Source organism: Miscanthus floridulus, chromosome 8, assembly GCF_019320115.1.
Source record: "Miscanthus floridulus cultivar M001 chromosome 8, ASM1932011v1, whole genome shotgun sequence".
Classification (NCBI taxonomy): domain Eukaryota; kingdom Viridiplantae; phylum Streptophyta; class Magnoliopsida; order Poales; family Poaceae; genus Miscanthus; species Miscanthus floridulus.
The window spans coordinates 151,108,981-151,123,882 of NC_089587.1; positions in this window are offsets into that span (position 1 = coordinate 151,108,981).

Below are 14,902 nucleotides of genomic sequence, written 5' to 3' on the forward strand. Positions count from 1 at the left end.
TCGGTCTCTGGTCATTGTAAATTCTTCGTATCCGCCCATGATATTTTGTAATTCGGGGAAGTAATAAGTCCAAAATTTGTTATTTCTTTGTTATTTGTCCCCTGAATTTCTAGAGTGTCGATCCATTTCCGTTCCTAATTTTAGTTTTACACCCCCGACAAAGTCTATGTTCTTGCCTTCCCGGGCTATATATACGGGCCATGGCTCTGGATCAAAAAACCACCCGCTTTGTCTCAAACCTCCTGCATCCTTAGTATAGTGTCTACTTTTCTATAGGCTTGAGATCATGAAGAATAGTAATAGACCTGCTGAGGAGGCTCTTGATGGATCTACATCATCGTGCCAGTGCATCCATCGTCAAGAGGGTGCACCTCGTGATGCTCCTGTTGTTTCAGAGTAGAGGGTTGACTCTGCTCAGCCTTTGGGGTCATCCTTAGCACTAATTTGTCGCTAGCTTCCCCACTATCTGAGGTGGCCAAGAGATAACGATGACTTGATCGCTTCCATTGATCGGACCAACGAGAAACTTGTCGATTGCCTCACTATTGCAGAGTTGGTTCTAGCTATAGTTCAGGGCCGATCACCCCCTGAGGCTAACCTGGTGCAGGAGAGGCTGGCCAAGGCTAAAGCCAAAATCATTGGTAAGACATTTACCATAATTTTCTATTTCTTCTTAACTTTTGCCTCCAATACCCTGATCACCTCTTCCTTAAATCCTTTAGATCTACCGGCTCAGCTGGAAAGCCTTCGTTTAGCTGTGGACCATGCGGTGGGATTCATCAATGCTAGGGGTGCCGTTCTGGTAGTTCGCTTGTACGACATCCTAAACCATGTCAGAGAAGTTGCTCTTCATGGCATTCGTCATGGCGCTGCCATGGTGCTGGCTGCTACACAAGTTCACTCCAACCACAATCTTCGGCTTCTTCCTCATGGAGCTCCAGCCACCGGATACCCTGGATATTATGAGCGCCTAATCAAGTATTTCTCTGACGCCGCCAACTCTGTAGTCCTGACCTCCCAAGTAGATGATATGGTGAACAAAGTGTTTTCTGGTCTATAGCTTGTAATAAGTGACATCAAGCAAACAATTCCATCATCTCCAATGATTTTCCTTTTACTTCATGCACCACTTTTTCCGTGTTTGCCTCGCTCCTGTGAGCAACACGTATCGTATCAGCTTTTACCCTTCTGGGTTTATCTTCACACTAGAAGCGATACCTTTCTGGTATCGGTTATTAGAACTACCAGCTGAGCAAATTGGCTATCAAGTATTACTCCAAACGTTAGGGTAATATTCCTTTAAATATTACCCATTCGATTGCTCTGCTGAATTCCTCTTCTCCTTTCAGTGTTTCCAAAAATGTAAATATTACCAGGCGCACAACGTTTGATCCGATAAGGTTTCTCTCGATTAGGCAACCATACTAGCTATCTCACTTTTGGCTATCAAGGGTAATCCATCCCCAACTTTCTCTAGAGTCTCATTGCCATTGACCGTCATAAGTACATCTTCGAGAGCATCCCTAGATCAGCCGAAGAAGCCAAATAGATCACAGGAGCTGATGCTATTCGGCTTAGAAATTTTGAGAGCGACCCATGACATTCCAGACTTGATATCTGCATGTCAACATGTATTTTGTGTAGAATCGATCATACTCTTCGTTATTTAATTACACTTCTTTTTTGGCTAAAGAACTGATTTGATACAGCCGATCCCAGACTTCTAATCCAATCAAGTCTAAAAACATGGCTTTTATTAAGAGAACCCTTCAATTTCCTACTTTCAGTTGCTCAACGCCGCATTCCCATCGGCATTAGTGAAGTGGCGCTTCACCTTCCATTAATTGTGGTTGCCTTTTGCGTGTCTCGGGGCATCCGCCTCTTTGCTTCTGGTCTTCAAATACCAGCCGGTAGCTTCGGCCTCGAACACATCTCCACTCGCAACTGTTCCTTTGCTCTTCTCTGCCTACCGAAACCCTATAGCAGTTTTTCTTCTCGCTTTCATAGATCCAATCATCCCTCATGGCCGGTGAAGACAACCAAGGCAAGCACGTGGCGGAGGAAATCCTAGAGGAGAACATGCCGATGAACCAGCGTCTCCGACGCATGAGGTGAGATTTACATTTTTTGTTTATAATGATGAATAGTTCTGACTCACCTACAGGTTTGTTGTGAATGATAGTCTCCGTCCTCTTCCTAGGGCTAGCAGCCCTTCTAATGTTGCATCTTCTATGCTGGCCTCGTCGTTGGATTCTTCTGACTCCTATAATGGCGACAACGCCCGGCACTACCTTCATGAGTGGAGGATGGCTCAGAATCGTTATTCTGAGGCGACTTGGGAGAATGTCCAACTAGAGATTCGCCTCAGGGTCTCTTAGGCCGCCCTTCATGTGGCTGAGGATGAGGCCAATGCTGTCTAAGCGCGGCTAGCCGAGTCTAACACCATGGTGGTGGGTAAGATAAATTCCAAGAATGCCTCATTCCGATTTCCATTATCTTTATCTTGATAATCTTTTGTTCATGTGACTGTCAGCCCTGACAGTGCAGTTAGAGTCTCTCCAACTAGCGGCGAACGTGGCCACAGATGCTGTCAATGCGTGGGGTTCCCCTATTGATGCTCATCTCCAAGATGTCCTAGTCCACGTTCGGGAGATCGCCCTCCACGGCGTTCGTCATGGTGCGGCGGTGGCGCTCACCATGGCACAAGTCCAAACTAGGTACGAGCTCCATGCCATGGAGACTGGTTTCCCAATGGGCAATGGCCCTGAGGAGCATGAGGACCTGCTCAAAGAATTCATCATGGCAGCGGAGGCCATAGTAGACATCACATCCGCTCAGGATATGGTGAACAAGGTCTTTGATTAGTCTGTACTTAGGGTAATCTGATGAACAAAGACTCCTGTTCTTTCAAGTATGCGCCTCAGTGCAATGCCCTTGTGTATGACTGTTTTTGCTTTTTGTTTTTGCTCTATAGGCGATACATATCGTATCAGCTTTCATTGTCTTTGAAGATTTTCATTTTTTGAACTAGAGACGATACCCTCCTGGTACCAGCTATTAGAGCCGAGAACGAATCGGCTATCAAGTGTTGATCAAAGGTTAGGATAACACCCTGCAAAACTTTTCATATCAAAGGTCAAACGATTAACCAACCCAGGTCAAGCATCCTATTAAGCGAAACAGAACTCCTTTGAGAAATCCATTAACTCTGAATCGCGCTTGCACTTTGACTCAGCATTCATATATGTTGGCCTAAATCCATCTCCAAGACTCAATGTTTATTTTTCTTTTAATCCAACGATCGATGTGAAGCCATGACTTTTCTACTAAAACAAACTCTCAGAGCCGATTGCTTGCATGACTGTTGGCTTTCATTGCTGATCTTAATGAAGCCTCCTTCCCATGACTTACCAGAAAAACATTCAAAGTCTTCTAGTTCCCAAAAGATTGGATTGGCTATTGCGATGCTCATGAACTCATCAGCATGAACCATTTTGACATCATCTCCATGCCATTGAATCAAACACTAATGCATGGTCAATGGTATACAGCAGTTCGCATGAATCCAATCACAACTGAGGAGCAAACTGTACGACCCTTTTCCATCGATGACAAAGAACGTTGTGAGCAGAGTCTTGCTTCTAATTGTTAGTTCGATGTTTATTGCCCCCTAGGGTCTTAGACGTATTACCTCTGAAGTCTTTAAGCATCATGTCAGTCTCCATCAGATCTTCTAGTCCTTTACCAAGTTTACGAAAAGTAGTGTAAGGCATAAGATTGACAGAAGCACCTCTGTCCACCAATATTTTGTTCATCGGCTTCCCATCAACAAGACCTTTCATATATAACACTTTTAAGTGTCGATGTTTGACTAGTTTGTCAAATATTGCTTGCTGTACAACCATAAACTTGGCAACTATCTCCTCATACTCTGATTCATCAAAATCTGAATAAACTTCTTGATTTGCCGGAGCTCTGAATTCTGATGGCAACAGAAGAGCCATTTGGATATTAGCCAATGGTTGCTTTCTATCGGCTATCTGCTTGGTACGCCATACTTGATGTTTTCTGGATGCCTGAGCCTATTCCATCTCATTATTCCTTAGGCGTTGCACCCTTCTCTTCTGGCTTCTTGTTAAACCTCCTAGACACCATTGACCCTCCTGCCAAACATATTTTCTTTCGTTGCCTTTCTCTTCATGACCAGCCTAGTCTTGGTTAACAACTCTTTTTCCAAGCCGATCATGAATACTTTTATTTTTTAAGTGCTGATCCATGTTATTATGATGATATGCATCTTGAGAATGGATAGACCGATGGCTGGTTTGAGACTACCTATACTCCTAATATTGATTGCTACATTCTGGACAGTCATGTCTGGTAGGCAACTTCAAACCTTCATTGCAGCAATATTTGAAGAAAGGAATGTAATTCGGCTTGTTTCCTTTTATACCTCTCTTCTTTCAGTTGATGTTGGTACGCTTGATCCTTTAACCAACGCTGATAATTCTTTTCTTTCTACCACTGCCACTTATTCAATAGAATCCGAGATGTAACCTGCGGCTTTGTCATCTCTACTTTTGACGTCTACCTCTACTCGTATCGGCTCTTTTGCTTGGCATGACGTCTTCTAATCTCTCTGTACTCGTCAGCCGATATTTGCATCTTGGGATCAACTGTTCCAGCTTATTTTGATTTGGTTGATGTTAGGACCTTAGTTTTTCCATTGAATAGCCCAGCATCAACCATCTTTAGATCTCCTGGGAAAGGATTATCATCAACTTTTATTTTCTAAGGCGTATCAAATTTGAGCCTCCCCTACTGAATAGTCCTCTGTATATGCTACCGAAAAATTTTGCATTCATTGGTGGAATGAGAAGTAGCATTATGGAATTTGCACAACTTCTTATTCTTTAATTGATCATGGGGCAACATCACATGACCATCGGGCAACTTGATCTACCCTTTCTCAAGTAAGAAATCAAAGAGCTTGTCTAATTTGGTGACATCAAAGTCATAGCTCTCCTTAACTCCTCTTCCCCAAGGATTTGGCACCATCACTGTCTTCTTGCCCCAATTCTATTCAGCTGCAGCAATCTCTTCTTCTTCATCTTCATAGCCATCATCGACTAAGTATGGATCATAAGCTTTGGCTACTATGGTACTCTTTTGGAACCAGGTATCTCTACGCATACTCTAGAATAGGCTATTGAGCACTGCTACTCGTTGAGCCAATTGACCCAAGTTGTCAAATTCTTATCATAGCAACTTTTCTTTCCACATTAGCAACATTCCTTGAACAGCTAAAGCAGTTAGTTGATCATTGGCCAAGTTTAAGGAGAAGCACAAGTTCCTGGTTTCTTGGAACCTCTGAAGAAATTTGATGCCCGATTCATTAGTCTTCTGTCTTATAGTTGTCAGATCGGTAATCTTCTTTTCTCCAGTCCTAGTGTAAAAATATGTATGAAACTTCTTCTCTAGGTTAGCCCAATTAGCAATGGAATTGACTGGCAATGATGAAAACCAAGTGAAGGCTAGCCCTGTTAAGGATAGAGAGAAAAAACGAACTCGATGGGCATCCTCAACTAATGCTTTGCCCAATTGTGTAAGATACCGACTGATATGTTCTATCGTGCTTGTACTGTCTTGGCCAGTGAACTTAGCGAATTCTAGGAGCCTATAATTTATTGGAAGAGCGACCAAATCATACCATTCTAGATATAGGTGTTTGTATGAAAAGGTCAGCCCTTTTGGCTTTAGACCTTACTGATTCTTCATCATCTTGGTCACCCTCAGCAGTAATTCATCAGCTTGCGAATTTAGATTTCTTTGCACCTACTGACCTATCTGTGGATTGAAATCCCGTGTGCCTTGGTATCCTAGATTTGGCATCATGTGAAGGGTGTTATAATTCGTGCAATAGTGATACCCTTGTGGAATCTCGATCTACTGGGTCCTTTGCGGGCTTGCTGCTTGAAGTCTCTCATTGTAGACATAAGGATCTATATCCCTACGGATCCTTTAAATTGATGGTGCTATTTTTTGAGCCAACGACAGTATGTGGCCTAATGTGCCAAACTTGATCACCTGGTTCTGACTTTGCCCCGTCGGCTATTGCACATGCTGTACTAACGGTCCAAGATTGTACTGTATCTGATTCGTAGTAGTTCCTTGAGCCTGTTCAGATGAACCCTGAACTGTCTGGACATCACCATTACCAGCTGGTGCTGCTTCTTAATGGCTAGTACCGACTTGATTAGTCCCTTGGGTCGATGGATCTAGAATGTTGTAATAAGCCGGTCCGCCTTGACCAACTGGAAATCCAAGAATCGCCTCTCTCATGGCGTTGTGGAATATGTCCAAGAAAGCTTCGTTGTGGCTTGATATGGCATCATGAATAGATTTGTCTACAACTTTCTTAAAGAAACACCTGTCTTCATCTTCAGTCATATCTGTCTACCCGTGTAGTAGAACTCTTGGTAGCAGAAATTTCTAAACAATGTGTTGTCACATGTTTTGGTGTAGGACAACAAATATTTGTTCTGAAACTCTTCTGTAGCTTTGCTAATGATACCCTTATCCCCATTAGGTAGATCTTCATAATGTAGCATAGGGATGTCGTTGTTGTTGTGAACCGCCATGACAATTGTGGGGTCCCACCGGGCGTGCTAGAAACGTGTGTCGACATAGAATTTTGTCCCATGCCGAGGACACACGTAGCAAGCCAGAAGGGTCCACTCGATGGAGCTGGAGATCCACCTAGCTTCAGTGCAAGGGTGGTCGATCCTGCGCACTCCTCCTGAGACGTGCCAGTCAATTTAACCCTGCAATTGACAAGGAGAGAAAGCTTATTAGTAATTAAGGGCGGAACTTGCCGGTGTTGCTAGACAGTCTCGAATGTGAGGCTCTGAGAGCCGATATGAAAGGAGATCGACTAAATAGTCGATTCTAGCATATTCATGAGAATAAATCGGTTAAAGCTCATGGGGTTGTGTAAAAAGAATTGGTTATCATTATGAATGTCGTTGTTTAAACAAATACTGGTCACTGACAAAAAGATATCAACAGTAATTAGTTCATGCTAAGCCAATGACTATAAGTAACCGAACTCCTTTATAAAAGAAACAATTCATCATCATTCAACCATTTAATAAAAATAAATCTAATGAACATATTAGATCTCATCTATCTCTATGACCAGTGGGGCATGAGGCAGAATCATACAGGCCGTAGAAACAACAATAGACTCAATGACCCTATGCAGGCCGTAGAAACAACAATAGACTCAATGACCCTAACTTATTACTAATATCAGGGGGGCGTGAGGTAGAATCATATAGGCCATAATACAATAATAAGATCATGGGGCTCACACATCTTTCAACCTATCGCTACTTCAACGATCTCGTGATGTGAACTATTTGTGAAAGCGCTCGATATCGGCTAAAACAGCTGATTCAGGCATAGCGCACAGTTAAAGTCATGCCTTATCAGGAATAGATCTATCAAATAATAATCCCCACTCCATGGTGCTAACAGTGGGGTATGAGGTAGAATCACACAGGTCATGACTGGTTCTCGCTAGCCAATAAATCTACTCAAGATGCAACATGCTTTTAACCGCACGCTATGCACGATCAAGATTGATGTAAAACAACGAATAAAACATAACTCATCGTTTAAAGTACAGATTAGATTAGTTTTAGATTAACAAACGATGGGTTAAAAAGGATATAAGGCTGATCTAGATCAATCCTAATCAGGTAGAGTGATATTGCTGTAATTTAGATAAATAATGAAAGCAATAAGCAATATCGGTAACTTAATGAATCTACCAAAGACTGTCAATCTAAGGTAGAGCCGATAACTTGACCTTGATCTAGTTTATGCAGTGGGGGTCAACCGGATCGATGCAGTCATACTTGAACTAGGCAAGAATTGATAACTAACTTATACCAGAGTCACAGTGGAGGTCGACCGGATTGATGTAGCCGTATGAACAGAGGTATAAGCCATGACGGTACTTACAACAAGCAATGGAGGTCGACTAGATCGATGCAGCCGTACTTGCTGAAGAACTCGCCAAGATCTACTCTAGTCCTACTCCTAAGGGGTGGCCAGGGCCAAAAAAGGTAAATAACTTGTATTTGATTGATTGTTGTCTTTACAATAGCCAGGGTTCGGTATTTATACCCGGAGTCTAAACATGAATCCTACTTGATCACAATTCATTATAATCTTTGGTATAAAGGAAAACATTCCTAAGTTAAGATAACTTGGACTCTAATCTTTCCCCTTTTGTAGAGTCCATCATGTTTTGTCTTGGCGCCGATTGTAGCCTTTGTCATTATATGCCAGCGCTGCCTGAAGAAAGCCAATTCCGGTACTGCATTCGAATCAGCTAATTTCGATCTGCACGCAATTGCTTCCTTGATGACATGATCTTAGGAGCTTTTAAGTCTCTACGAGACTCCTTCCAAATTTTGTTGTAAATAAGGTCTAAGAACCACACTGAGTTCGGGACTTAGGAGTGGGGGTTTGGAGTCCAAGTTTGGATAGGGACCTAGACCCCTTGATAGGAGCATGGTGGGTTGGTCATGCTTGTGCCTGGGGTACAAGCGGGGCGTGTGTTTTGGGGTACATAGCTAGGATATATTGGTTCACGAATCGCTGTGTAATACAGTACGACTTGTCTACGATCTAGCACCGTAGTAAGAACTAGAATATAAAAGATGGTAAAATGGTTCTGATTGCTTACCACCTGCTTGAAAGTAGCATATGTGCTTACATAGAATGGCTAGTTAATGAACTAATGATGACTGCTAATAAAATTGAATATAAAGACGCACGTTTAGTAATGTTCCTACAGATGCAATAAATCCACAAGACAGGTAGCCTTACATATCCTTGGAGTCTTTTCTTTCCTTTTGATAGGTAAGTATTGCGAAGTACAATTGAGTACTCAGGGTTTGTTCTACCCTATTGCAGGTGACAGGTGGATGCTAGAGCTAACACTTGTGTGCGGGAACCTCCTAGTGGGCTCAGCAAGGATTTCCTTAATGTTGTGGACATAGAGTTTATTTGAAATTTCCACCCAAAATCTTTTACAATGGAAAAACTTATAACCTATTATGATGTATATAATGGATCATCATGTTAATGTTTAACTTATCATTAATGATTTTATTTCCGCTAAAATTCTGATAACATAGTTATATTTCGCTGTTATAAACTATAAATATTATACTCTAATGTTGCATGGAAAGTGATATAAGAAATAGCTAAAATGTTGTAAGCTTTATTCTCCCATTTATGATCCTGTTGAAAAAATTGGATTTTCGGGTTCTCCCATGGGGTGTGCTCGATAGAATTGCCTGATGTAGCTTAACTTTGGGGTGCTTAGTATCTAGTGAAAGACAAGCGCCTCCGTAAAACTGTTATTTCGGGCAGTTCTGCCATAGCAAACTCCACAATATATATGTAAGTTGAATAAAATCATTTATGATTCGAAACAAGCTCGTAGAGCTTGTTACTCATGTTTAAGTGCAAGGCTACGACAGTTAGGATTTATACCATCATAGGCTGATACTTCATTATATATATTCAATAAGTTAGGAGTTACAATGTATTGATAATATATGGTGAGATGATATTATTGTTGCTAGCTCTTCAGATAAAGCAAGTACAGTCCTACTAGAAGATTTTAGGAGTAGCTTTGCCTTGAAAGATCTTGGTGACTAACATTATTTCCTAGGATTAGAAGTTAAGAGATGTGGTACCTGGAATTATCTTGTCCTAAGAAAAGTATGCTTGTGACTTGTTGAGACGTGTGAATATGCACAATTGCAAACCTGTGTCTACTCCACTTTCAGTTTTAGAGGAGTTATCTGCTTATGATGGGGATCCACTTGGTCCAAAAGATAGTACTATATACAGGAGTATTGTAGGGGCACTGCACTATAGTATCTTACAATGTAATCACAAGCCAGTTGTTCAGCTGATGGTTTTGACGGCTGATAAGCCTGCTGATGCTGATTTATTATGAGATAAAAACACTGTAATATGGCTAATAAGCCAGGCTAATAAGTTAGATTTTTTTAGTTAATAAGGTGTGTCAATATCTTCATGCTCCAACTATAGTTCATTGGACTGCAGCTAAAAGAATTTTGAGATATGTGACGCAAACAGTGGGTCATGGTCTTTGTTTCAAGAAGCCTATATCTACCCTAGTAAGTGCCCTTTCTGATGTAGATTGGGCAGGTAATGTTGATGATATGAGGTCTATATGAGGTTTTGCTACATTTACGTGATAAATCTAATTTATTGGAATGCCAAGAAGCAAGTTACAGTTTTCAGGCCAAGTATAGAAGCTGAGTGCAAAGCTATGGCTAATGCTACAGTAGAATTGATTTGGGCTCTGTTCGGCTGCCATTATAAGCTGGCATATCAGTCATGGTATAATATTTCTCTCCCAATAAATCAGCCGTACAGATCAGCACAAGCGGCTAATAGACCAACCGTCTTTATTAAAGGAACCTAGGATTTCTCGTGATCAAAGGCCATGTGACGGTGTTTTTGGACCACCGATGAGTAAATTTATATTTGCATGCCTAACTCAGATGGTGTGCTCGGAGGACACAAGGGTTTATACTGGTTCGGGCAGAACGTCCCTATGTCCAGTTCACTACTGCTCTATTACCAGAACTTGGTTTGCAGTAGGGGTTACAAACAGGTGCGAGAGGGAGAGGATTCCAAGTCTCTAGTGGAAGGAGTGAATAGGTGCTAAGAGCTCTCTTGCCGCTTAGCCATGTGCTTATGTTGTGCTCTTGTGTCTAGATCCCCCCTCTCATGGGGCGCACTTCTTCCCCATTTATAGGCGAACGGAAAGCGCTGGTTATAGGGGAGGAAAAAGACAAGAACGAGAGAGAGAAAAAGGCTTCCAGGGTTGTCGAGTCCTTCTTGTCCTTCATGCAGGTCCTGTCGATCCTATAGATGTCAATAGGGATGGCTCCATATCGCGGCCCTGTTCATCACTGGCGCCATACGCAGGCGTCATCTACCGGTCATAGCGTTCCACTCCGTCCTAGCGGACATTGTGGTGAACTGATGCACCTGTCAGTGTCTGTATGAGGATTAGGTAGAACAGCACCAGCATGCCCGACACTATTCTTGATGTGAATCTGTAGGTATGGCCCATCATGGTCATGGGTTATATCGAGGCATGCCAGCCTCTTCCCTGGCATCAGAGTTTTGACCCAGGCCCATACACTTAGATCTAGAGTGGTTGGCGGTGGTATGAGTCCTCGTCGGATGAGATGGAACTCGCATCCTCAAGGTTGAGCGAGATGGAGCCCGCGACCTTGGGCGAGACGAAAACCATGTCCTTGGGGTAGGGCAAGACGGAGCCCGTGGCCTCATGGTTGGGCAAGATGGAGCCCATGGCCTCAAGCTTGGGTGAGACAGAGCCCAAGGCCTTGGGCGAGTGGTACCCATGTCCTTGGGGTCAGGCGAGACGAAGCCCGTACCCAACGGGTCAGGCGAGATGGAGCCCGCGGCCTCGTGGTCGGGCGAGATAGAACCCATGGCCTTGGGGTCAGGCAAGACCTTCTAAAACGTCTCAAGCCATTTGAGGAAGTTAGTGTTGGCACTAACTTCCTTGCTTTGGGTATCCCTAATATCGGTACCCGACAGTAGCCCCCAAGCCTGCAGAGGAGTAGAATACTCCTTTGGAGGCTTTTTCGGATGGGAGGACTCTGAGGGCCTTGGCCTTCTTTTTCTAGCCCATAGTATGTCCTGGTAGGATGGCAATTCCCTTTTGTCATGATCGATCTTCTTGGGGGCATGTAACCATAGGATTCAGGAGGTAGGAAAGATTTTTCTTGATTCTGGTCCCCTAGGATCCGATCGGTCCGCCATCGTACTACGATCGCATGTTCGGTCTCCCTGCGAGTCCAACTTCCCTTGAGCCCCCGCATGCAGCAGAGGTCCGGTCGATGGTCCGCTCATCTTTGTGATCGTCACCCCTTAAGCGTTTTTTTGATAAAACGGAGCAGCTAAGCCGTACCAAGTTTTTCCTTAATGGACAAAACATGGTGCTCGGTGAGCTGTTAATGGGTTAGTCCGAGTGGGGCCCTAGCTTTCTGTTCACATGGGTCTGGTATGGGTCAGTAGGTGACCAACTCTAGACTCTTGGTGTCCAATCCATATAGTTCTGGGACTGTTTGGCTAGTCCCTAGGGCTCATTGCCTTTCTTAGAGGAAAAACCATGGATTGGGAACCGACCAAGACTTGAACATGGGCTGGGATAACCGTGGTGCTTGTGCGCCCAAGTACTGGCTGCTAGTGGGCCATCCCTTTCCACCCCTCACTCTAAGGGCTCCCCAGAGTGGTTGTGAACCCATCGAAGGGCGTAGGACTCTGATCACGCTAGTGAGCAAAAACACCATAGCCGCTAAGGCGTAGGTTTCTTGAAGTCCAACAAGTTTTACTCATCATTTGTTTCTGCAGCCCTTGCTTCTAGATCTTAACAAGAGAAAGGGTCAGGCATAGAGAATGTCTACCGGATAGATATACTCTTTAATGTGTTTTGACTCTTTCCGTAGTTAAGGCTAAAAAGCTTGGGGTGCGGGTAAAAAACTCTAATCACGCTAGTGAGCAAAAATGTCATAGCCGCTGGGGCGTAAGATTCTTGCGGTCTGACCAGTTTTACTCAGTGTTTGTTTCCTCAACCCTTGCTTTCAGATCTTAACATGAGAAAGGGTTAGGCATAGAGAATATCTACCAGATAGATATGCTCTTTAATGTGTTTTGACTCTTTTCGTAGTTAAGGCTAAAAGCTCGGGGTGCGGGCAAAAAACTCTGATCATGCTGGTGAGCAAAAATGTCATAGCCACTAGGGCATAGGTTTCTTGCGGTCTGACCAGTTTTACTCAACATTTGTTTTCGTAACCCTTGCTTCTAGATCTTAACATGAGAAAGGTTGGGCATAGGGAATGTCTATCAGATAGATATGCTCTTATTAGCTCCTGAGTGAGGCTGACCCTTTGCCGTTGCTAGGGTCAGGTGACACTAAAGATCGAGGAGTCGATAGCAAAACTGATAAGAGAAAGTGTGCGTAGATTAAGGGTAAAAGCAATGTAGTTGTTCGATGTTCAAGGCATTGACGAAGACTTTGTCGTTGATGGTCTTGAGCTTATAGATGCCTGGTCGAAGCACCTCCATGACGACGTACGGTTCCTCCCACAGTGGAGAGAGCTTGTGGTGGTTCTTGTTGCTTTGGACGAGGCGGAGCACCAGGTCCTCGACGTTGAAGGCCCGACCCCGCACTCAACGGCTGTGGTACCAACACAACGCTTGCTGGTACTTCACCAAGTAGAGGAGGGCAACATCACGTGCTTCATCTAGCTAGTCCATGGCATCCTCGAGGGATGCATCAGCTCCCTGTTCGTCGTACGCCCTGACCCTTGGTGCTCCATAATTGAGGTCGGTCGGGAGGATAGCCTTAGAACCATAGACCATGAAGAATGGCGTGTAGCCGATGGCTCAGCTAGGGGTCATCCTTAGGCTCCAGAGCACCGTGGGAAGCTCTGCAACCCATCGTCTACCAAACTTGTTCAATCTGTTGAAGATCCTAGGCTTATGGCCTTGTAGGACCATGTTGTTCACGCGCTCGACCTGCCTATTCATGCGGGGGTGCACCATGGTGGCCCCATTGATGTGGATGTGGTATTCATCATAGAATCAGAGGAACTTTTTCCTAGTGAACTATGTGCCGTTGTCCATGATAATGGAGTTTGGGACTCTAAAGCAATGGATGATGTCAAGGAAGAACAACACAGCTTGCTCGGACTTGATCGCAGAGATTGGTCGAGCCTCTATCCACTTTGTAAACTTGTCTACGATGACAAGCAAGTGTGTATAGCCCCCAGGCGCCCTCTTGAGAGGTCCAACCAGATCGAGCCTCTAGACCACGAATGGCCACGTGATGGGGATTGTTTGGAGTTCTTGGGCCGGTAGGTGGGTCTGCCAAGCATAGTATTGACACCCTTCACATATGCGCACAATCTGTTCAGCATCGGCTACTATGGTCGGCCAGTAGAAGCCTTGTTGGAAAGCATTTCTAACTAGGGTCCTAGGTGCTTGGTGGTGCCCGCAGGCCCCACCCTAGATATCACTCAGCAACTGCTTCCCTTGTTCGATGGAGATGCGATGCTATAGGATCCTAGTGTGGCTTCACCTATAGAGCTCGCCCTCAATAATGACAAAGGACTTGGCACGATGTGGGAGCCACTGAGTCTCCATTTTGTCCGTCGGTAGTGCCTCATGGAGGATGTAGTTGAGGTAAGGCATCCTCTAGTCAACCAGAGGGTCAGGCTCTTTCACTGGATCCTCATCAAACTCCATGACTTTAGGGTAGAATAGAGCCACCGATTGGTTAGCCCTCGAGCCCAGGGCAGGTGGGCTATCACCAGTCTACTTCGGCTTCTCATAGCAGACTAAGGGCTTGTATTGATAACTGGCGAAGACGATCGTCGGCACTGGCTCTCGACTGGATGCCATTTTCACAAGCATGTTAGCCACCTCATTGAGATGCCTCAGGATGTGATTGAGATCATGACCATCACCTTCTAGTTGGTGAACTTCTTGGCAATACGCAGCCATCTTGGCGTTGTGGCAGCTTGATTCCTTCATGATTTAGTTGATAAGCAGTTGGGAGTCGCTGCGAACGTCAAGCCATCGGATACCCAACTCGATGGTGATGCGTAGGCTATTGATGAGTGCCTCATTCTCGGCCGCTGCTTGTCCTTCTTCTTGTTAGGGCGGTTGGAGGCGCCTTCGCCAGCATCCTTGTCCCGCTTTGCCTTGCCCTTAGGTCGGTTGAAAATCGCCCCGACCGCCTCCT